This window comes from Staurois parvus, unplaced genomic scaffold (assembly GCF_062004578.1).
Source record: "Staurois parvus isolate SC_StPar_1 unplaced genomic scaffold, SC_StPar_1.0 ptg000414l, whole genome shotgun sequence".
NCBI lineage: Eukaryota > Metazoa > Chordata > Amphibia > Anura > Ranidae > Staurois > Staurois parvus.
The window spans coordinates 2350048-2374937 of NW_028318210.1; the positions used below are offsets into that span (position 1 = coordinate 2350048).

At 40.6% G+C, this 24890-nt stretch overlaps 1 protein-coding gene across 7 annotated transcripts in view; it reads left to right on the forward strand.

The window, feature by feature from the left end:
• The window catches only part of SIPA1L1 (signal induced proliferation associated 1 like 1), a 419939-nt gene that overhangs the window by 62924 nt on the left and 332125 nt on the right, over positions 1-24890 (forward strand). The window lies entirely within an intron of this gene.

A 24890-nucleotide genomic window follows, 5' to 3' on the forward strand; every position in this document is an offset into this window, starting at 1 on the left:
AAGGATTCCTACTCTAGAGCAGAGCTTTATTCCCCCCCCCCAAAAAAGAAATATGTGAGCAGTCAGAAATGTAACTATATACGATGTCCCATCTGGAATAAATCCTGCCTTCTTGCACACTTCCTTTGACTGAATACTGAATTGCTCATGAATATTTTTTTGTTCAAGATGGCCAAGCGGCATTGTGGAGGAGCAAATGAAAGGTGGTTATGCAAAGGGTGGGGGTATCTAGTTGAACCTGTTGCTTTGCCTGCATGGGTAAAATATGGGTTCACCTAGAGGTTCATTTTTCATTTTTTTCTGAGAGTAAGGCCTCTCACACAATGAAAATATCAGACAAATGATCCTCGTGTTTTTTTGTTTTTTTTTTGCATGCTAGTCTCATATCAAAAATGAAGAGGTTACTAAAGTTATGAAAATTCTTATAAGACAGAATACAACTTTGGAAGTAATGTATTGTGCGTGGTCTTGGGGGTCTTGGTCACTCAATTTGTTTTTGTGCAAATACTATGCTACTTACGTGAAAACCATTTGTTCTGTTCTCTTATGAGAAAAAAATGTTGTTTTGTGCTTTCGGATATTTTCACATGAACTGTAGTGATCGGCTCTAAAAGTTGTTTACTAATGATCAGATTATCGGGCGTTCGCTTCAGAAGTGGTATCCCCCCATTCTGTTTTTTCCTCATGTGTACTAGACTGTATAGGGCCACCACAACACAGAATGTTATGCTGGCCATAGACAATTGGAATCTTAGCTGGTTCAACATTGACCTGCTGAGATTTGAACCATGTATGGGCAGGCTGAATGTACCCAAGTTGATCGATCATCTTGAGTACAACCAGCCTGTCCAGTTTTAAATGCAATTATTGCTCGCTGCTATTATATCCACTAGTAGTAATTGCTGTGTTCTCCCAGTGGCTCCCCCCACCCCGCTGGATGAACACAATGGCTCCACTGGAGAGATTCCCACATCAACACTTGACTGTGTTGATGGGGGAATCAAGTGGTAAGAAAATCACTCTGTTTATGGCCAGTATTTACCCCTTTTGTCATTCCTATTTATATTTGGTATTTGGTTCTTTAATTACACACCTTTTAAATAACCAAATATTTAAAATAGAGAATATTGATGGTAATAATGGAAATTGAATTTTGTGACTGCATCTTCCTGACTATAGGTGGGTGTAATCTCTGTCAACAGAGTCATGTGGGGCCCATTGGAAATCATTTAATCAAATTCCCTACCCCCACAGCATTGGTTCTTGTCTGGCATTGACAAAACATTTTCTACAAAGGAATTCCTAAGTTATGTCTGCTCATTTTTTTCTAACCACATGGATTTTTGTTATATTTATATAGCAGGCAAACTTGCTTTGTACAAAGATTATGTATGTATATATTGTATTTCATGTATGTGTATATTGTGCTCAGTATTATTTATCTTTTTAAAACTTGGTTGATTTAGAACCTATAACTCAAGGGCTGTGTAGTATGGCAAAGCTACACAGTTTGCACATTGATCAAGGATGGTTGTAAATCATTCTTGTGCTCTTGTGTTTTGTTACTGTTTTTTGGCCACCATGTAAGGACATGTGAAAAGGGCCTTAAAGCTGAGCTCCAGACTTTGTTTTCCTCACAGACTTCTAGCAGTTCCTCTCCTGTGTTGAAACCAATTACTCTCAATTCCCTGTAGACATGGTTCCCGAAGCAATGAAACCTTTGAAGCTGCAGCAGCTTTGTTGAACACGCCTTTATTTTCTGTCTGAATAACTTCAGTAATCATCAATTCCCTCTCCTCCTCATCTGTAATGTTGTTGGGCCACCTCTCACACCTATTAGTTTTCGTCACATTAATCGTCTTAGCTCCTTATCATGCGTGGGTGTGATATTTAGGGTTGGTGTCAGTTATTGTACTTCTGTTTCTGAGGATTATATAAAAACATGCCCAGCATTATTTTTGGTGCCTGGCCACTGAGTGCTGCAGGTTTTAGCTGTGCAATCTGCTGATCAGTTGCTTGCTAACATTCAAAAGTCTGCACATCTGAGTAGCCAGCAGGGAGAGGAGCATGAACTCTGAAGGGACGCTGAGGGACAGGGAAGGGCATTCATATGACACAAGGGCTCTTGAAGATCAGTGTCAGAATGCTGTGATGTTTCAGGAGCATAAAAAGCCAGCACTCCTTAAATACTATGGGGTCTATTTATTAAAAAAAAAAAAGTTTGACAAGTGTCACAACCATTCTCCTAGCCCTTACCAGTTTTCACCTTTTCTTGCTTAGTATGTTGATTTCCTCTGATCGGCAGCTCCATCTTGTGACCATAATGCAGTATTTTACATGACAATTCCTTGTATTAAAAACAGAACTCTCAAGTTGAGAGTTCTCTATTAATACACATTGGTTTCAAATATTTACACATCTATGTGGAGGCTACACTGCCTCATCAAGGCCCCTCTGTAAGGCGTGGTCACTCACTCTGACCTGACAAAGCTCCCATCCTGGGACAGGACAGCATTATGTTTATTGTATTCTATGTAATCTATTGCTGTGCATGTGCAGAATGGGGGCCTTGGGGAGGCAGTGCCGCTTTCACATAGATTTGCAAGACCTGACCCACCAAGTCTTCCCTAAAGCCCTCTTTCCAGTGAAGGAAACATAAAGTGGATTATGTTGTGAAACACTTGTATGTGCGTGTTGTATACCAGTAGATCAGCAACAGTCTGGAAGTTGATTACATTTGTATGTTCATTTCTGTTTATGAAGAGGGCTGATTTCTTTGTTTTTGGTATATTGTTTGTTTGTTTTTTTTTATTTACAATAGAGTTGTGGTCTTTTTTTTTCACATACTTAACACTCAGTATCTACTTCTTAGGCAAGAATTACTGATCCTTTATTTGTTTTGAAATTCTCTTCTTTTGCTTAGTCATATATGACAACATAAAGCCATCTAGTGTGAGAATGCTGTCTTGAGAGTTCAGTCTTTGTTATATTGCTAGACATAACTGAGGTTTCTTTTGAGATCATGAGCTACAAGAACTGTCGGCATCAAATGTCTCTTCCTCAGGTGTGCATTTGTTTATGTCAATTTAAGTTCCTTGTCGATGGTGTAATGCCCTATCAAAGCCACAGCATTCCTTCCTTCCAAGGTAATCAGCTGTGATCTCTTCAAGCTCATTTACAAAGCCTTAAAGTGATTCAAAAGACTCCCTTTTATTACCTTGAATAAAAAAAGATGTTATACTTTTTTGCTCTGTGCAATGGTATTGCACAGAGCAGCCCCAAACCTTCTCTTCTGGGGTCCCTCACTGGCAATCTTGGCTCCTCCTCTTCTGTGTATGCCATCATAGCAATGGAGGAGACATGCTAATATACTCTTGAGCTGGGCTGTGCGCGCCCATAAACGCATACCGAGTGGCTTGAACTCCCCCTCCAGCTCCCTCCTCGCTGGATTTGATTGACAGAAGCAGGGGCCAATGGCTCCTAATGCTATCAGCCTATGAGACCAGGGAGAAGAGCAGTGCTGCTGCAGAGGGGCAAAGCATTGGATTGATACTTGACTGGGGTAAGTATTTGGGATGGAAGGGGAAGATGCAAACTTTTGGTGAAAGTTTTTCTTACCTTAATGCAGAACCACTTTTTAAAGAAGATTACATTTAATAGCAAAACTTTTTTTTTTTTTAAATAAGATTTGGATAGTGGGGTGAGGGGACAGAAACACTGCCAGCTATTTGTTGACTATATCTGTTGTCTGTGTTCACTGAGAATGAAATTGAGGGTAAATTCAACATTTTGAGTTGCCACTAGAACAGGAATAGATGAGAAATCTTCCAAAGTGAAGAATTTGTCTGGGTAAAGGTGATGAAGAGGTGATTTTCCTCATTGGAAGATATCCTCTTGCTTCCTGTCTACAGGACTAAAAGTGAGAGCTCCCTAATCGGACACAAATGAGGAAAAAATGGAGAGTGGTTTTATTCCTCTAATCTATCCAAAATGGGAAAAAAAGCGTTTTGACTTTATAGTTTACATTTGTAAACAAAGCATGCATGGCTGAGCAAAATAGCTTAAAGCGATTCTAAAGGTTAATTTTTTTTTTTAAAATAACAAACATGTCTATACTTGCCTACTGTGTGTAGTAGTTTTGCACAGAGCAGCCTGGATTCTTCTCAGGTACTGCGCAGGCTCTCCTGCGATACCCCCTTCCTCCAGTTGGGTGCCCCCACTGCAAGCAGCTTGCTATGGGGGCACCCGCTGCTCCATGTGTCCATTCAGACACGGAGTCGTGGCTTGGCCCCACCCCCTCTCCTCTTTGGCTGATTGGCTGTGATTGACAGCAGTGGGAGCCAATGGCTCCTGCTTCCTGTTTCTGCCAATGAGGAGGCAGAGACCAGGGACAGCCGGGGCTGTCATTCACATCTTTGGATCACGATGGGACTCAGGTAAGTATTGAGGGTGTTGGGGACACTGCTACACACAGAAGGTTTTTTTTTTTACCTTTATGCATAGAATGCATGAAGGTGAAAAACCTTCAGCCTTTACAACCACTTTAAGGCCCTGTTCACACCAGGACACATTCCATGTGGGTTTCCTGCACTGCATTCAAAATGCAGTGCAGCTGTGATCTGCGGCAGGTGTCAATATTAACTCAGTGACACCCCAAATGCAGGTCACAGTGCTCTTGCCTACACCAGATTGCATGGCACAGAAGTACCATGAGATCCTTTTCCAGCAAGTTTCTGAAAGTAGTGCATGTTCTACTTTTGGTGCAGTGTGATTTGAGCCTATTCAAAATGAATGGGCTCAAATTGCACTGTACCAGGGGCAGACTGACAACTCATGGGGCACCCGGGCAATAGGGGATCATGGGGCCCCTGTATCCTTGCTCAAACTCAAAAAAGCCTATGAAAAAGGTACCAGGGGCATCTCATGGGGCCCCCCACTTACGCCGGGCCCTCGGGCGGTGCCCGAGTTTCCAAATGGTCAGTCTGCCCCTGCACTGCACTAAACTGCATGTGAATTGCACAGGAGTGCGCCCTTCATGCAATAATTTACAGATAAGTATAAATAAACATGCTGGTCAGAAAACATATAGGCCATCTAGGTAATGTAAGTCTGTAGCTTTAGACTTTCTAAAGCTGGCCATAGGTGGACTGAATTCCTGTTGAACTGGAAAAAGTTTGATCCTTATATGGACAGGCTGTTTGTACTGAATTCGATCTATCAATCAACTTCAGTACATCCAGTCTGTCAGGTTTTAATTGCATGATCACTGCCGCTGGCTATAGCCAGTGGCAGTGATCATTGTATTCTGATGGTGGGGAAACAACCTGCTTTCATAATACAGTAGCTCAGCCTTAGTGATTCCCCCATCAACACTGACTTTGTTGATGGGGGAATCGAGTGATTTTTCTTTCCTTGAACCCATGGTAGAAGGAAAGAAAATTGCATAATGTATGGCCAGCCTAAGGGTTTGTTCACACTTCATGCATGGTAAAACACAGTATTTTAACAGTATAACAGGGCATATAGAAATTGCAACCTATTGTTTTTTGTGTGCCCTTATGGAGACCTTTGATTTTCTAGTGTAAAAAAACCTCATGTCTCCACACAAGTGTGAACAAACCCTAATATGTGTAGTTGACCTATATGGCTGGATAGTTATCGTCAAAAGGTTTTTGGTCTATTGCATTTTTCGCTTTGTTGGGGGGTCATCCATTAGCAACATTTTAGCAAGTTGAACAAAAAAAGCCCTGACCAATTCCTGCATCCACACAAGTGATATGGATGCAGGGATCTCCCCCACTGCGCTATTGTATTCTGACAGCAGGGACATTAACCAGCTTCTGTTGAACAGAAGGGGGGGATACACAGACATTGAAATGCATCTGATTTCTCTTAAACAGCTGAATTTCGATACAAATATACCCTTCTTAATTTTAATCAAGATAAAAAAAAAAAAACATCAGTACAATGGAAATTATTCATAATCCAATGTGTCCCTTGGTCTGCTGCTTACTTCTTTCCTTGAAATCTTCATCCTCTGACCCTATTTACATCAGTATGTTCCAGTGTGTTACAAAAACTACTCTAAGATGACCTCTATTTTGCCATCCCCCCCCCCCCCCCCCGTTTTTTCATTTTCACTTTTTTTAAATTTATAGTGCAGCATGCCTAAAAGTGAACATTACGTCAGTGACGGAGACTGTTTTTCTAGTTACCTATGCATTTGAAACCTGATTATGCAAAATACATTAATAGAAAATATACTACATTTAAAAAAAAATGCAAATACAGGAGCGCTAACTCCATTTCTTACCTTTTTTTGTATAAATGTAAAATATTATGACTCATGTAATTGTATTTGCACCGTGATGCAAAGCCAGGTTCTGCAGAATTCCCGAAGCCCCTCGGGGAACAACTGTAAGAGCTAAAAATGTACAGTGTGAAAGGTAACTGCAAAATTGTGACTGCATTAGTATGCTGTCACTAAGGACCAGTATACCTAAAAATACAATTAGGTTTATGCAGTAGATAAAGATGGTTCTGGTGAAGTTCAGAAAGGTGGGTAGAATAACCTCAGGAGAAAACAATGCCGTTTATTGCCTTTTGGGATAAAAAAAGCAGATTCTTTATTATACATGCCCATCATGATAACCCTCATAGCTGAGATTGGTGGCTCAGGCAGTAAGGGACAAGATGTGTTCAATCAGCAGGCCTTGGCACTATTATGTGAGGGCTGTGCAGAAACACCTTTTGAAGGGATAAAAACTTAAAGCAATATTAAAGCCAAAAATGTATTATTTTGCAGTTTTCCAATCATTAGCCACTTCCTGCCGACCTGGGTGGACTTTAAAGTGTTACTTAACCCACAATAGTAAAATCAGTCTGTATATGCAGTAAAGCATGCTTGTTATACTCCTTGTGAAACCTAAGGGGTTAATGCTCTGTATTGTGTAAAAAGGCTGTTTGATCCTGTCTTTTCTGATCCTCCTCCTTTCACAGTCTTCAAATTATCTGCGGATCGTACAGAGCCCTAGGAAGCACAGGTTGTTTTTTTTTTTTTTTTTTTTTGGGAGGGGGCATGTGATCAGCACAGGGCCAATCAGCACTGTCCAGACAGCAGACAGAGGGTCAGAGGTCATACAGCCTCATAGGACAGTAGGAGGAGAAAGAAAACTCTTCCTACAAACTTTAACCAATGCTTGGCCAGACACGGATAGAAGTCACAAGTCTGCTCTGCACTGCTGATGAGAAAAGCTATTTAGCAGTTTATATTTACTAAAATAATTGCATTTCTATGTTGTGTGTACTGTGGGAGACCAGATATAGTGAATGCAGGGTCCTGGGTTTAGTAACACTTTAAATCTTAGCGGCCTCATATATGAAACCCTAAACACTTTACTGTGCTGAGAGCATGCTCCCTGCGCTCTTCCAGCACAGTAATGAGTGGGTGCCATAAAGCTCTTGGTGCCATAAACCTCTTGGTGCATACTTGCGATGGGGAGCTTGCCAAACATGTAACTGCTGTGATTGCCAATCATAGCAATCACATGATCGAATTACCTGCCTCCACCTCCCGGCATTTAGATCCTGTTAAAGGGCTGGAAGGCAGTGTTGGGAAGGGGTTATAGGTCGTGGCTGTATTCGTTTTTTTGTTTTAGGCTTTTTTCCCCTCTCTGATTCACCTGGTGATCTGGCCAGTAATACACCTCCTGTATTAGAGTGCCCCCACTGTGGATGAAGGAGAAAAGGGGGCCGATTTTGACAGCAGCATTGTCAGTCTGGGGGGATGGGAGTGTTAGAAGTACTAACAGATTTACAAACACTAACAAATTGAAGCTGAACTCTAGCTAATACCTTATAATCAGTTACAGCAAAGTTTTTTTTTTTTTCCTTTTGGGATAAAGATTTTACATATATGAAAGCTAATCCTTGTGAGCACCCCTATCAGTTTTAAATTATCTGTCTCATCCCTATAACTGCAAGAAATATTTTCTGTTGGGAAAAAAAAACAGACTTGCTGGCCAGATCACCAGATGAAAATATAAGAAAGAACGAGAAAGATTAAAAAAGGAAATTAATGCAACCATTGCATAAGAAGTGATAAGCTGCAATATAATAAATGTTTGCTTTTGGGTTTAATACCACTTTAAGTACAGTGAATGTAAGGATAGATTATGCTGTCAGCTACTTTCTACATTTTGGTAGTTGAAATGAACTCCCAGATTCACATTCAAGGATTAGATTCAGTTTGATCAACTGTAAGTGGCAGGTCCACCTGTCAACTGCAAACGTCATCAAACTTGGGCACATCAGTCAACCAGATCGAACACCTAGCTCAGACACAAATATTAAATAACATTTTTGGCTACCCAGTCACAGCCGGTCTTTGAGCACAGAAGCTGTTTCTGTTTAAATGCAACATTTATATATAAAAAAGGAATGTCTAAGATTCTGTAGTATATATGGCACTCAGTCATTGTATTTAGTATAGCTGCGGTATTAAATTTAATAGCTCAAATTATTTATTGCTATGCCTATTTTCAAATCTTACGGGTATATAATAGGTCTGATACAAATTTTCTAATTGTACCAAGATTATTGTTTTCACAATAAACATATGAAAATATTGGAACAGTTTTTTTATATCTCCTAGAACTAAGCAGAACAGATTTAAGTATGAAGTGAAAGTATGCAGCTTCCGGCCGACTTTCCAATGAACCTCTTCCAGTACTATGATATTGAAGTAGAGCTGCTATTCTTTATCCATGTCTGCTGCGTTTCTCTTGTCAACCAGCTGGAACACAAGGTTGAAAAGATTAGAGTAATACTCTAAACATCTCTGCCGTTAATATAGGTCATAAGCCTTGAAAGATTTTCAGTGGACAGTAAGGCAACACTATTATACCTAGTGTACACACTGAATGAAAGACTGTTGTCTCATTTAAATGCATGTTGTTGGTTTTTTTTTTTTTGTTTTTTTTTAATACGCCTTTCTTTTGGGGGCATTCTTGCAGTAGACAAGTGTTGCTACGCAACTTGCATCTCATATTTCAGGTGCAGTGGATTACTTTCTGATTGCCCTTTCCTCATCTTTTCGTTCGAAGCAGGACCTGTTCTTTTTTGCCTAATGCAGGCCATAGATGGGTTGAAAATCGGCCGATTTTTCGGCCGAAAATAAAATAGCCCGATTTTCGGATCGTTAGTGGGCTAATTGTTCGGCCGGTTTTCGGTATTTTGGCAGATTTTTTTTATCGGTAAAGTTGGAAACAAATCGGCCGATTTTCGCGGCAATGATGGGCAAATCGGCCGATCTTTTTACCGATAAAAAAATCTGCGCATGAGCAGTGACCTGCAAGAGGAAGACAAAAAACTTTTTGCCGGCTGTAGACGGGATGAAAATCGGCCGTTGTTTTTTTTTTTTTAACCATTGCTGGTAACGTCGGCCGCTTGAATGACCGATTTTTTTGTGTTTTTTAAAGAAAAATCCGCCAATTTCCGACCCATCTATGGCCTGCATAAGGGCCAGTTCATACCACATGCAGTCCAGTTTTTTTTTTTTTTCCTGTATCAAGAATACGTGGATAATAGGTTATATGGTTTCCATGGCATAGTTCACACCAGTGTGGTCATTTTAGTGCATTTCAGTATCAGAAAAAAAAGTAGAACATACTGCATTTTTTTTCCTGCACTGAACTGTACTAGAACACACCGGAACTTGCATAAATGCACCAAAAATGCACATCTTATAGTTAGGAAAAAATGAACTGGAACGCATCTAAAACTCAGCGCATCGGAATGCATCAAAAATGCGTAAAAAACACACATGCAGAAACTCCTCTCTAACGCATCCGAAATGTTTCTGTGGTGTGAACCAGTGATATAGATAGTCATATATAGCATGTACACTTAACCATTTCAATACCGGGCAATTTTACACCTTCCTGCCCAGGCCAGTTTTCAAGTTTCAGCGCGCTCACACTTTGAATGACAATTGCGCGGTCATACAACATTGTACCCAAACTAAAATTTTATCATTTTCTTAACACAACTAGAGCTTTCTTTTGGTGGTATTTAATCACCGCTGGAGTTTTTATTTTTTGCTAAATTAACAAAAAAAGACCAACAATTTTAAATAAAACACGTTTTTCTTTGTTTCTGTTATAAAAGTTTGCAAATAAATAATTGTTCTTCATAAATTTAGGCCGAGATGTATTCTGCTACATGTCTTTGGTGAAAATAACCCAAATTAGGATGTATTTTTTAGTTTGTGGGAAAGTGTTAGAGTTTACAAACTATGGTATAGATCTGAATATTGATCAATCTAATTTCTTGAGGTCCAAGTATGTCATAACAGTACAGATATCCTCCAAATGACCCCTTTTTGCAAAGTAGACAGTCCAACGTACTTCATAAGAGGCATGGCGAGTTTTTTGAAGTTGTATTTTTTTTGTCATTTTTCAGAAAATGAAAAAATTAAAAAAATTAGTTTCACTATTTTTTTTTTTTTACATATTGTCACCAGTGCAGTACAGTGTCATCATATAACTGGCATGGCAGTGATCAGGGACACTGACTGGTGACAGTATGAAAAAAAAAAAAATATATTTTTTTGAATTTTTGAATTTTTTTTTTATTAAATTTGTTTTCTTTTTTTTAAGATTTTTTTTTTTTCATATTTCACTATGACCAAAGTAGTACAATGTTACCATAGTAACATTGTACTACTTTGGGGAAGTGATCAGTATTTTTTTTTTACACAATTTGCTTATAGCAAAGAATTACTTTGCTATAAGCAAGCATTTACCTGAATGACATAGATTCATTCAGGTTTTTTTTTTTTTTTTTTTTTTTTGTGCTTAGCTGTGATTTGGCCACAGCTAATCACATCACATGACATGTGCATGTGATTAGCTGTGACCATTCACAGCTAGACACTAGTATACAAGGGATGGCATGAATGAAGCCATCCATTGTATACAAATTTCATGTGCCCTGCTGTGATTGGTCACAGCAGGTCACATGGTACCGGCAATGGTGGCGGATACCCAGATCTGTCATCGGCCGTGTCCGGGGTACACGGCCGGTGACAGATCGCAGCTCTGCCGGAGCGCAATCTGTGCATGTGCGGGAGGACGCCATATGGCGTCCACCCGCAACGCTGATGACATTTGCCGGCCGCCATTCGGCCATAGGGCGGGCGGCAAATGGTTAAATAACTTCCAAAAAGCAGTGCATAAATATACTCTAGCAAATGCACAGTGAAATAAAGTGGCTGTGCAAACAGTACAGTGAAGCCGAATCCAACTGTGAAAAAAGGCCAATCCGTGAAATCCTGCACCAATATGCACTCACCAGAACTAGGATCAAATCGGCTTCAAAATGACGCTCCAAGCCTTTCAGTACTCTTCCTCCCGGGGCCTGTCAAGAACCATCAAGGACGTACCCTGTTGGGACAGCTCACAACACAGAGCTCAAAGTAGAGGTACATAGTGTAGTATTTTACTTAAATTAGAAGCAAAACACATAAAATCTACGTGGAGTTAAAATGTGGCCGAACTTACAAAGATAGCCGACGGACCAGGCATGGACTCGGTGGAGTGACGTCAGCACGTACGCTTCTCATTGATGCGTTTCGTGCACATGCATGTAATACAATAGCGCTGCAATACTTGTCATGCCCACAATAAAATGGAACCTGTATGGCCAAACTATCGTGGTGATGTAATGTCTGTCATATCCATAACAAAATAGCATGCGTTAAATCGCGCGTGCTATTTAAGGAGAGAACTGAATGCCGTCAGCAGGAGGCGGGTCCCTTTTGAGGAAGTGCACGAAACGCATCAGTGGGGAGCCTACATGCTGACGTCACACCACCGAGTCCATGCCTGGCTCGGTGGCCATCTTTATAAGTTATCAATCTCCATTTGGAGTTTGTGTTTTGCTTCTTATTTCAAATAAAATACTACACTATGTGCCTGCAGTATTGGCTCCATGTGGTGAGCTGTCCCAACAGGGTACATCCTTGATGGCTCTTGACCTTCCTCAGGAGGAGGAGTACTGAAAGGCTAGGAGTGTCGTTTTTAAACTGATTTGATCTTAGTTCTGGTGAGTGCATACTGGTGAAGGCTTTCACGGATGGCCTTTTCACAGTGGGATGTGGCTTCACTGCACCTAGGACTGTTTGCAAAGTCACTCTATTTCACTGTGCACTTGCTTGAGTATATTTATGCACTGCTTGTTTGGAAGTTATTTGAGTGTACACGTTATATATGGCTATATCACTGGTGCACTGTTTGAGTCTAGAGATTATCGGTTATTTGCACTTTCAGGTAGATATACCTCTACATATTCGTTTATAGCACAGCGCTTTTTTGATTTATATATTATATTGCAGCTTACCATTCTTAGATGTGGTGTCCGGTTTGGTTTTTTTTTTTTGGGCTTTCTTTCCTATATTTCCACCTGATGATCCAGCCAGCAAGACTGCTGTTTCTCAACAGATCAAGCTGTTCTGCAGATGTAGCTGTTACAGGGTTGAGACAAACCATTTACTACTGACAGGGGTGCTTACAATGAACAGTTTCTATTTATTTAAAGCGGAGCTCCACCCAAAAGGGGAAGTTCTGCTTCAAAGACTGGTCCCCTGCTCGCCATTAAGGATTGGCACCTTTTGGGGAATGGGTAGCCAATGCTATCGGAAGCGGAAGTTGTTCCCCCCCCCTCCTCCATCCCTACAGTTTTTGTACCTGCCGAGCTTTGAAACGTTTATCCCAAAAGGAAAAAAACTATTTGCTGTAACTGCTTGTTATTGTATCTAAATCTGATAGTATGTCTAACACTCCCCCCTTCCTCCAGACTGACAGTGCCCTGTCCTTTATCCATAGTGTAGGCACTCTAATGCAGGAGGTGTGTTACTGGTCAGATTACTTGGTGAAAACTGAGGGAAAAGCCTAAAAAACCCCAAAACAAAACTAATACAGCCACCACGTCTAATGATTGGTAAGCTACAATATAATACATTTTTGGTTTCATGCTGCTTTAATTTTCAGTTTTCACTAGTGTGTTCTATTACCTTTTCCTTGTTGCCCCCATAGACATTGCATTCCATAAATGAGCATTTGATGGCAGCCCAACTATGCGAAATCTTTAATTTACTGACCATACTGTAACTTAACTGAAAATCCTCCTTTACCATTTATTAACGCTGCCATCTGCTCTCTGCCATTTAATTTCAAAGTACTTCCATGTTAATTATTTTGCTCACATGCTTTTATGTAAATGTATTGCTGAAAGTCACCTTTTATATACTGTAGGCTGAATGCCTGCTGGCTGCAACTACGCCACAGTCTGTAGTGCACAGAGAAGGTCACCGATCAGCTGTGTAACACTGACCTATTCATTATCTTCCTTTGATTTCCCGGCTGCTCTTCCTGTAACAGAATTACTGTAATCTTGTTGGAACCTGCATCGCATTTGTACTGCCATTTTTTTTTTTACAGGATCAGATTGAAACCTGCAAGTGTCGGAGCATAACATATATTTAAACAGAGTCATTTTTTTCTTTTTCTTTTACTGTATATTTCACTCTAATCTCTGCGTCATAAGGTATCCTAGCAACTGTGTTGCAGTGATGTCACCCAAATGCTAAATTGTATGCTGGAATAAAGATCCTGCAAATACAAGCTGTTTTAAATAACTATGGTCCAAGTCCATTTTTGGTTTCATTCTACATCTGCTGATCCTTAGACCTTTTTCTTTTCAAAGGTTATATCGCTTTTCAGAATGTAAGTTACATATAAAAAAAAGTGTGAATTCAGGCAAGTTTGCATAAAGTATCATGTCTGTGGTTCCTTTGCACCGTTACCAACCACTCTAGTCCTTTGAATTGATTGTTCCTGGTTAAATTACCTGTTCCAATTGCTATTGTTCCTTCCCAATTTGTGTTTCTGTCTACCAGAGCTATTTTCTTCTCTCAGCATTTCTATCTATTGACTAAACACAAGTGTTCATCCAAGAAAATGTTTATGTTTAGGAGCAAACTGCACAATGGTAGAGCTTGAGGCTAGGTGGATCATGCTTGTGTATCGTATTAAAGAAATAGTGCAGCGCTTAAATTAATAGTCCTCAGTAATTCCCTATCAGTGGATGTTCCTCAATTTAGAATGGAAGAAATGCCCACTCACCGGAACTACACTTGGTACAGTGCAGTGTATGAATATTATTCCCTGGTGTCACTGGAAGTGTACATCTAGTTCAGCACTTGGAAGAGTATCCCTCTCTGGATCAAGCAGGTCCAGTATCACAACAATTTAGGCTCCGACACAGAGTTCCCCTTAAGGGATGTATGGGTGTTGCTTTTACAGTAGTAGGAACCTCCCTCTCTGGATGGATTCGGAGTAACACAGCTTCTGGAAAGCTGTGACCGGTGACCGGCTCACCCTCTGATGATGTGCATGTCACGTAACGCGTAAGGAGGAGCCTGCTCGCGCCGTTGACGTCACGCCGTCGGAGCATCGTGGAGCTCCGGCGGCCATTTCCTTCTAGGGACGGTTAGTGTTTATGTTGCTATCTGCCGTTCCTATTGATATCCATTGGATGCATCCTTTATTCTCTCAATAAAATTCGCTTTATTCAAACTTTATTGCACTATGGGCACCTTTTTGCTTTAACCCCGCATGGGGAGTACTTTTTTCCAGAAGCTGTGTTACTCCGAATCCATCCAGAGAGGGAGGTTCCTACTACTGTGTAAAAGCAACACCCATACATCCCTTAAGGGGAACTCTGTGTTGGAGCCTAAATTGTTGTGATCCTGGACCTGCTTGATCCAGAGAGGGATACTCTTCCAAGTGCTGAACCAGATGTACACTTCCAGTGACACCAGGGAATAATATTCATACACTGCACTGTACCAAGTGTAGTTCCGGTGAGTGGGCATTTCTTCCATTCTAAATTGAGGAACATCCACTGATCGGGAATTACTGAGGACTATTAATTTAAGCGCTGCACTATTTCTTTGATACTGTATATTGAGATTTTGTTGGTTGCCTTGAGTGTACAGCTGCAGAACTGATTAGCGCTCACTTTCACTTTGTTTACCATGCTTGTATATCATTCAGACTTTAAAGGAGAAATATAGCCAAATCTATTTAGGGTATACTTTTCCTATAGATCAGAGGAGTACAGTTCATTCTGTACTCCTGTGACCTGTTTTCAGCCGACAACGGACTAAAGGCCACTGTTTGACGTCACTCAGCCGGTCCAGGCTTGGGAAAGATCCTGAGAGGAGCCAGCCAGATGCCTGCAGCGGCAGCTGGCTCAGCCTCTTAGAGCCTGAGCCAGTCTCTCCCGTATCTCCATAGCCCGGTGCTCCAGCGAGTGCTGGAGGGGCAGAGCAGAGAGCTGGTGAGTGGTAGTCACTGCTCTCTGCTCAGAGCAGAGGAGGAGAACTGAGTGATTAGTGGTGTTTGATCTCTCAGTTCTTGGGGTAAAGCCAGCAGGGGACAGCTGCAGCTGGGATCGGTGCTTCAGCTATCTAGATGAGTAAGCATTTTTTTGTTTTTTTTTGTTGCTATTCCTGAACTTCTTTTAAAATGTATGGGCATCCTTTAAATGACCCTGTCACATCCATAAAAGGGACCCTATTGGTTCCATATCAAAATCTAAAAACTATACAATAGAAAAAGTGTTTTACTTGCCTCTCTGAAGTCCTGTATCTTTTAGCATTGATCCACTGCATCCTCCTGTCATTACTTTTCAGCAATCAATGCTTCCAAGAATATTGGCAAGCATGGACATGCCCCCAAAGAGGGGGGTTTACAGTTACTCTTCACTTTGATTTTATTTCAGCTTTCTATCACGGATTGTGCTACCTATGGTGCATTCATATTTCTTAATCAGACATCATAGGACAGAGAGGATATTCGAGTCTACATGAAAGGCTAGAGGTGAGCTCTGTCTGGATCAGTTGCTATAGCCAGCAGGCAGAAATCTTGAGGATACAATGTATCTGATGACCTCGCTACTGATTCAGGTCAGTGAACCCCCTGGACAGGAGTCGAGCTTCTATGATGAGTAAAGTTGGGGCCTGCTGGCTCTACAGCTGGACTGGTGAGTGCCTGTGCATATTGTGGAGCAATGTGGCAGTTCATCTTGGCAGTACTTCCCTGTGTATGAGACTTTTTTGGGCAGATTTCTCCTGAGGTGGCACATAGTGGTGGACCTTAAACGTGGTGATCAACGTTAGTCTGCCATTTTCAGGCACAGCAGGTGTTGGGACATTTCACAGGGTTGGAATGCTTGAGATGCAAACATGGGCAATCTCCTTCTCCTACTCCTCCCTCTTTGAGGGTGGATGAGGCATCAGGAGAAATTCCTCAGGATGAGGAATAGGAGGAAGCTGTTGTTGTTCTGTGAGTCCTCTCAGGAAGAATCTCTGGTCCAGGGCAGTCTCAGACACAGAAGACCACGGTGAGGGTTCCTTTTTGATCTGTTACTCACTAACCTTAAAGTAATATTTAACCCCTCTGTCTGTTTAAGCACTTCAGCAACTTCTGAGTATGCAGCTTCTTTAGTTTTGTAATCTTTGTGTATGCTCCTGTTTAGGTTGGTGCTATGAGTGCTGTGCCAGATTTTCTGTTTGAAGGTGGCTCCTTTCTCTTGCAGCATCCTATGGAATCACACTTATCTGCAGGGACTAGGGATGTGTCTCCCAGAACTGTGTGCTTCAACAAACACACAGCTCTGTAGCCTCGGATAACAAGACACTCCCAAACTCCTCACTACCTCCCTTCCTTTTGCCATGCTGACTGGCTGGAGATTACACTATCCATTGTTAACTCATTTTCTTTGAATGACAGAAGTTCAGGAAGGCAACAATGAGGGAGCAGGAGTCAGCAGCATTAAAAGATGTAAACTGCAAGTGCTGGGGTAGGAAAAGTAACAATTAGTTTACTGAGGAAATACTAAAAATTCAGTTAGTGCTTGCCCTTTTTCAGATTATGCTCATCTACAGCCTAATCAAAATTGAAGTGACATTTCTTTGTTTACATTTCTGAAACATTGTATCGAATAGTAATATCTGCACAGGTAAAATTTTGTGTCCAGCTATGAATTAGCCTGGCAGGTCTGCTAGGTTTAGTAGTCCCACCAGGGGCGGACTGACCATTTGGAAACTCGGGCACTGCCCGAGGGCTCGGGGTCAGTAGGGGACCCCATGAGATGCCCCTGGTACCTTTTTTCATAGGCTTTTTGGGGTTAGGGTAAGGACACAGGGGCCCCATGATCCCCTATTGCCCGGGGGCCCCATGAGTTGTCAGTCCACCCCTGAGTCCCACGGTACATTTTAGTGCTCATGCAGGATATCCTTTCAGGAGTGGGTTGGTCAGCGGAAATGTTTCTCCAGTTATGGAGCTCATTTTAGTCTTTCACCATTCTGGTCTGGAGATGTCTCTTAAGTAGAAGAGAAATATAATGGCCTTGACCTATTGTGTCTCATTCCCTGGGTAAAGCTTCTGTGCAGCATGTAATAAAGATTGATCCTCCCTGTGGACCCACTGTGTGAGACTTTAACTTCTCCCTTTTGAACCTACTTGAGAGATTCCCTTGTCACTCCTTATGTGCAAGGCTGCCTTTTTTTTTTTGGCCATTACCTCAGGGTCTCTGTCTTTTTTTTTTTTTTGCCTACTTCCTTACCAGGATAATGTGGTGTTTAGGCCTTTGCCCTCTTTTCCTACCTAGGATAGTTTCTTCCTACCACCTGAATCAGGGCACTGTGTTGCCATCTTTTTGTCCTAATGTCAAACATTCTAAGGAAAATATTCTTCATTCCTTAGATGTTGTTTAAGCTGTTTGAGTTTATTTGAAGTCCACTGAAGTCTGCTTTTTTTTGACAGTCTAATTTCCTGTTTGTTCTGCTTGAGGGCTCTTGTAAGGGTCAGGCTGCCTCCATTTCTTGGTGGATTTGTTGGCTCATTTCTATGGTCTGTAGAAATAAGGGCATGGTTCCTCCTTCCTGGTCAAGGGCCAGAATTTAACTAAATGCAGCGGACCCGCAATGGATCAGTGTGAAGAGTTCTATGGTGTTACATGGTCACACGTTGTTCTTCCACTTTAACACAAAAGCAGAAGAATGTATCAGTGTGAAAGCAGCCTTAAACATAGGCCTCATGCACACTGTACAGCTCAAAAACTTTTTTTTTTTTTTCCCCCTCCACAGGAGATTACAGGAGTTTTCAGAATCAAAAATGCTGTAAAAAGTGTTGCGTCTAGCATTAATGCATTCTGTTGGCCAGAATTCTGTATTAATGCGTGCTAATGCTAATTTTTTTCACGTTTTTGAGGTTTTTTTTGTGCTCAAAAGCTCCTCTCCTGAATGCACAACTGATGTTTTTTTTCTGCCTGTAAACTCCTCTGCCACTAAACTTGTGAACAAGCCTATAGCGTGCATGGACACACAGGCTACAATTGAGGGGAGTTTACATCCAGATAAAAATAAAAGCTCAAAACTGCTCATATGGCTGTAGGAGCAGCTTCTTTGAGCTGCAGTGTGCACGAGCCCATAAAGTACTTTCAACAATCCAAGCTCATCTGAGATTTGTTAACCTTTATCGTGTATGAATTTTGATATTCATCTACCAAGCTCCAGCTTCATTCACAACTACTTAATGTGAAGCTTGTGAAAGTAATTCCAGTGAAGAGAGGTCTTAAGAGTGGTTTGCAACACATATGGGAAAATTAATATCCAGTTTCTGTAAAGGAAGTACATCCAGACTGCTCTGGTATCGTTCTATAAACAGTGCATTCCCGTGTGATGTCTGACCCATGGAGATTGCATTTTTTTTACGCAAAGCAGCAGGTCCTTGTTTCAGTTTATCTAAACATTTACAAACTCTTATCTTAGTTGTATTTGATGTACAGGTCAGTCAGAGATTTTGCCTTCATCCATCCCTTCATTATCCATTAGTATGGAACTGGGAAGTAGAGAATAGTTCAACTATTGTGCAATAATTGACCTACCTGACAGACACATAAACATGTATGCTTTCATTTTATAAGCCTGGGTTCACACTGATGGGATGCGGAATTTGCAGCATTTTCAGTGCGAATTCCGCACCGCATCACAATCGCACCCTGTTCATACAAACCGATGCGGGTGTGTATATTAACAACATTCCGACATCGGTCTGCAAAACGCGGTGCGATGTGCATAATCGGATCGCATAGGTGTAAATACCTATGCGATACGATTCTAGTGCGGACCAAAAAAGGGTCCTGCATGTTTTTGGTGCAGTGTGAATAGAGCCATACAAAATGTATGGCTCTAATCGCACCGCATACAAATCACATGCGATTTGTACAGGAATGCGGTTCCTGTGTGAATCACATGGGATTTACCGCACCGCTGTAGTGTGAACCCAGGCTAAAGGTGCATGGATACATGCACTACAGAAAGTATGACCCTTAGGGTGGCCGGAAAAAAAAGCAAATGATGCCCTCAGTGACAATCGGGCTATTTCTAACTTGGTATAACATGATGGCTTGTCCACCTCATAGTCACAAGCACTTCTTGCACAGAGATTTCCCATGCTGTTGGCAAATTGCTGTGAATGAGTCCTAGTCTGTCTTTTTTGTAGAAGAGCAGAGGGTCAGATGTGCCCACTTACTCCTCACTGTTCGCATTGGTTCTTGGGGAGCATGTATATAATATTTTTGGGCTAAGATCCTGCAGCTGCGTAGACTTTTCTATACTGTCACTGTTTAAAAGGCAAGCAGGCAAATTGTCACCATTTGGTGATAAATAATTTGTGAATATTTGTTTTTAATTGTATCTGCTCTTTGATTTTGCTTGCTCAGTTTGCCTGAAACTGTTCTATTTCCACAGAGCATTTATACTAAACAGGCGCAAAATCCTCCCGCTGGCAGCAGTTTGTTGCTGGATCAGTAAATTGGTGTCTTCAGGTAGAGCTTGCAAACAATATAATTTGATTCTGTAATGAAATCATTTATATTCAGCTTTCTTCAAATACATTGCTTATATTGGTGGTAGTTGATCCAGATTCCCCCTTTAAAGCTTTGGAAAAATAAGATCGATATACCCATGTTTGAAATAGAACATTGCATTGATGTTTTTGTATTAAATTTACTGCTTGATTTTTATCCAGCTTTCTTCAAGTATAATACTGTTATTATTTTCGAATACATATTGTATGTAATACTGAGCTACCTTATAATGTTCTGTGATCAATTAATAATCGCTCAATAAGCTTTGCACATCCGGTCTTTTCAATACGCTGACAGAACCCAGCCATTCCGTGTATTTTTAGCGATCTAATTATTGTCATGAAGAGCTTGCATACAGCAGGTCTTGAAATGTTCTCTTTTACTGCTGGCGTGGAAAAAGTTAAACTATTTCTTGGATTATTTTTTTTGCTACACCTACATCTCCAGTTGACTGGATTCTATGGCACTCGCCCTCCTCCTCATTTTGTGTAGGCAGATTTTGTGCTCGACAGAATCTAGAGAGTATGTTTAGGGTCCACACCTGAAAATTCTCCTGCTACTGTACATCACAACATTATTTACATTAACACTTTTTCCATATTGATCGAATTTTGGTTTTGTAGAGTTGAATTTGAAAAATCTCCTTTTTGCTATAGAGACGAGGCTCAATAAAAGACTTGCCAGTGTGTTGTCTGCTGGAACTCCTGAAGGTCTCGGGTTGAATAGCTTTTAGTTACCTTGTAAACTAACTGCATTCTTTTTAATAGCAATGCAAAATCACAAAATGCTCATATGACTTTCATTTTCACGTCTTTTTGGCCTTGGCTAAAAATAACTCACTCTTGAAAGTGGATCCTTGTCATGCTCTGTTAGCTTGTGAACTAAAGACAAAGTATTAAAGAGTAGATCTAAATATAATGAAAATATATAATATATTCTGAAAGTAGTTGCTGCCTAGATATCATCATGTCTGTGATCCTTTCTATGGGGTTTTTGTTGGTTAGCTGATCTTGCATCTTGACTTCTGTCAGGAGAGAAGCTTGGTGGAAAGTGTGGCTAGGTTTGGGAATCTGAATGTTGGAAAGCAGAACATAGCATTCTTTAAAATGGAACTTGACTCTCTCAATCAACATTGACAATTTTAATCCTTCTACTGCTAACATTAGTAAATAGATAGGAAAGTATATCCATATTTACTTGTTTTTAAATTTTTTTTTTTTTTTTTTACATTTCATCAGATACTTCCTGCTTTCCTGCCTAGGCAAATGATGTCATATATCTCAGCAGTCTTCAGGAGGGGAGGGAGGGTTCTTGGCTCCTGAGCTGAGGGTAGATGGAAGTAAATGCTACATTAATCATCTGCCCTTACTCAAGATTGCCACTTCCAGACATACTAGCGGGTGTTTTTAACAATGATTTAAGCATGGAGACATGGATGGTTAGGTGAATTTGCTTTCAATATTAACAATGAATTAAATAGCATTTCTGGTTTGTGGTGCTCAGATGCAGTGTATTGTTTGCACTGTTCTTATGAAGTCCTGTTTCAGTTCCCATGGAGCCTACTGCAGACATACAGTGAAAAAGAAGGCCCTAGTAATTTGTACTTGAACATTTGGATCTCATGCACATGGACGTTTATGTATACTCACAAAGCTAGTGTAAAATTCCCTGCCTTTTCCCATGCCCAAGGTGCCGCAGGTGGGGCAAATAGCTGGCCATAGAAGTAAAAGCCTGTATCTTGTAAATGCTTGTTGTGTTCCAAATTATGTACATTTCCTTTGTTGGGGTGCTATTCTAAATGAATAAAATAAATGAATAGCACTGCAGTGAGTCTTCGCATGTAATAGGTGTTGCTGTAACGCGTGCAGTACATTGCAAAGATATAAACTGAGCTCTAAAGCAAAAAATGCAGGGTTCACACTCGCCTCTATCTCCCAGCCATGGTGCCTTGGTGAAGATGACATCACACTCTTTCCAGGTACATCTTGGGGAATAAAGAGAAGCCCCCTCTCGAGATTTTGCCTGCTTTGCATTCCCCAGAACCTTCCAGAAAGGACGGTGATATAAATGTATTTTATTTTATTTTTTTTTTTCAGGTTCACTTTACACCTACTACCAGCAGATGATTGTAAAGAGAGAGATCTGGGCAATCTGAGTGAGGGCCACTTTAATAACTAGAATAATATTGTAACTTTAATAAAAAAACCCACTAAAGTCTGGCAAGTAAGCAGGTTGGTTTTGGCAGTGCTTTTAGCATTGAAAGTAAATGAAGTTCAGTTATAAGTACAGAGAGCCTGGGTGTACTGTAGTGTGAACTGCGGAGATGAACCTGTGTGCATGACAAATGTCCAGGGATGTGAAGAGATTTTTAAAAGCTTCTTCATATAACTGAATGTTAGGCCTGAGCACCAGTTTACTTCACTAGGCTGAATTCAATCCAGCCCAGACTTGCATCTCTTCCTTTCCCCGCAGTTAATCAGACCAAGGTGTATTCCGGTTTCTAATTTGTGTGCTTTGGGGAAAAATTATTTGTAAATAATTTCAGGCCTGTAACACAAATGGAATCTTGTATCTGACATACTGCTTATATAGAGTATGCTCAGGATGCAAGGAAGCCAAATAAACACCGTTTGGTTTGATTCAACCTTCAACTTTCCGTACCATCCTCAAATTACAAGCTAGTTCTCACTTGCTACAATTATGTAGCTTTTAATGCAGGCCTGTTGATGTTTTATTTAACTTATATTGCTGAATAAAATACATCTGCAAGTTGAAATTTGCATTAAAATTTAGGAAGTTATTCTGGAAGGTTCAAGTATGGGATCTTTTTTTTTTTTTTCTAGAAAATAGTCTCCGGTTTCCACTCCTTACCCCTCTAATTTCTCAATCCCCCACCCAAGAGCTTTAACATGGTAGCCTTTCTGCAGTGTCAACATTCTCCATTCTGAAATCTGTTTGGTGCTGCTTATGTGGTAACTTTCCATAGATTTTAATGGGGCATTATCCAGCAGTATGGGCACAGCCCATTCAAATCAATGGTGAGATAAGATAAGGTGCCTGCGCAGGCAGCACTGAGAAGAGCTCTTGTTGGAGGGTGTAGACACTGCAGGAGGCCGCTGCCACTATCAGGGAGGTAGTGGGCATTTGTGTGGAAAGGTTAGCGTACAGTAGGTTGTAGGTGTAGAGAGTGGGAGATAGGGACGTTTTATGTAAATCCGGCCATAGATGGATTGCAAACAGGTATAGATGAATCAGAGTGACTTGCGAACCACAGGTGTGATAATTACTAGAGGATCGCAAACATGAAACACATAACTACAACTGTGTTGGAAATATCTACAAATATATGTTGCGCTCCTAAATACTTCTCAATAAATAATAATTAAATTATTACCATTAAATTAATTCAAATTATGATACAAATAACTAATAAAAGTGTATAAGTACCAAAAAATATTTAAATAGATAGTTTCAACTAATCAATCTCCTCCAAATAAATATCAAAATAATTCCACATGAAATACTCCTCTAAAAAAATATTTTACCAAGTGCTCATAAATCATCTATTAGTGACATGATGTACTTACTAATACCCTCAATTTCATTTATATTCATAATACCCTCATTTAATATAATAAAAATAGTAAACCAACTAATAACCCTCAACTAAAACGCATTTAAATGATCCCTCATAAATAAAAATAACCAAATGCTCATAAATAATTAATAGTGATTAGTATGAATCCAAATATCATCAAAATAATAGTCCCATTGAATAAACAATTGTTTATATATAGTGACTTGGTGCTTGTTGTTCTTCAATTTGTGACTTTTGTGAATCCTTCAAATAGTGAAGATGTGCGCTCACCTCCTTTGATGCCTGCAATTAGGCTATACACGCTTTTGGTTCACTTTCCCTGGAACCTGCTGGACATATACTTTTGCTGGTAAAATTGGGAGATCCTTCCTTTAGGAGTGATGGATGTATCCTCTGGTGGCTGATTATCCCCTCAGGGATTACACACTCCTTTTGTTATCCCAGACCTCCTAATTATCCTCTCCTTGTGTTACTCCGCATGCAGGAAGAAATAGAGGACATAGTGCTTTACCTGTTAAAACTTTTTATTCCCACCATCCAAGTATTAAACTCACATTAGACAGGTTTAAATAACGCAATATCCCATTGGAAATCCTCTGCTGGCCTCTGAGTCATACACCTGCCGTCTATCGTGTTGTGCGGCTCCTCTCCGAGTGATGACGTAGCCCCTCCCCGATCTGGGCATCTGGGCCAGTACAGCAGGGGTCGGCTGAAATTCAATTTATCTGCGTGAAGGATCAACTTCAGTACAACCATCCTGTTGGATTTTTTATTTTTTTTTGCATGCGATCGCTCCCAGCGCCTATAGCAGCCGACAGTGATCATTGTGTTCTGCCAGCAGGGAAGGCTCCCTGTTGGCAGAACACAATAGCGCTGCTGGAGAGATTCCTTCATCACTAATTGTGTTGATGGGAGAATCGAGCAATTTTTTTTTTCCCTTTTACCCGGGGTGGAAGGAAAGAAAATTGTATGATCTATGGCTTGTCTTAGTCTAAACGGGTCTTTTAAGGACATATCCCAACTCTGCATTGAACGTATCTATTTAACCGGCAGCAGCTAGTAGGGAATTGTGAAGCCATGAAGCAGGATAAGGCCGTTATATTTGATATGAATGATTTGACTTGTCTGTCTTTTGACATAGGATTGGTAAACTGAATTAAGGAAAATAGATGATTTGACAGTTTCTCTGCTTATTAAACCTTTTCTCATGCCCTCAGTACTGCATGTTTTACTAATTTAAGGGCTAATCCTGTTTATGGTATAATTTTTCGTTGCTCAGTGATATAAAGCTGCG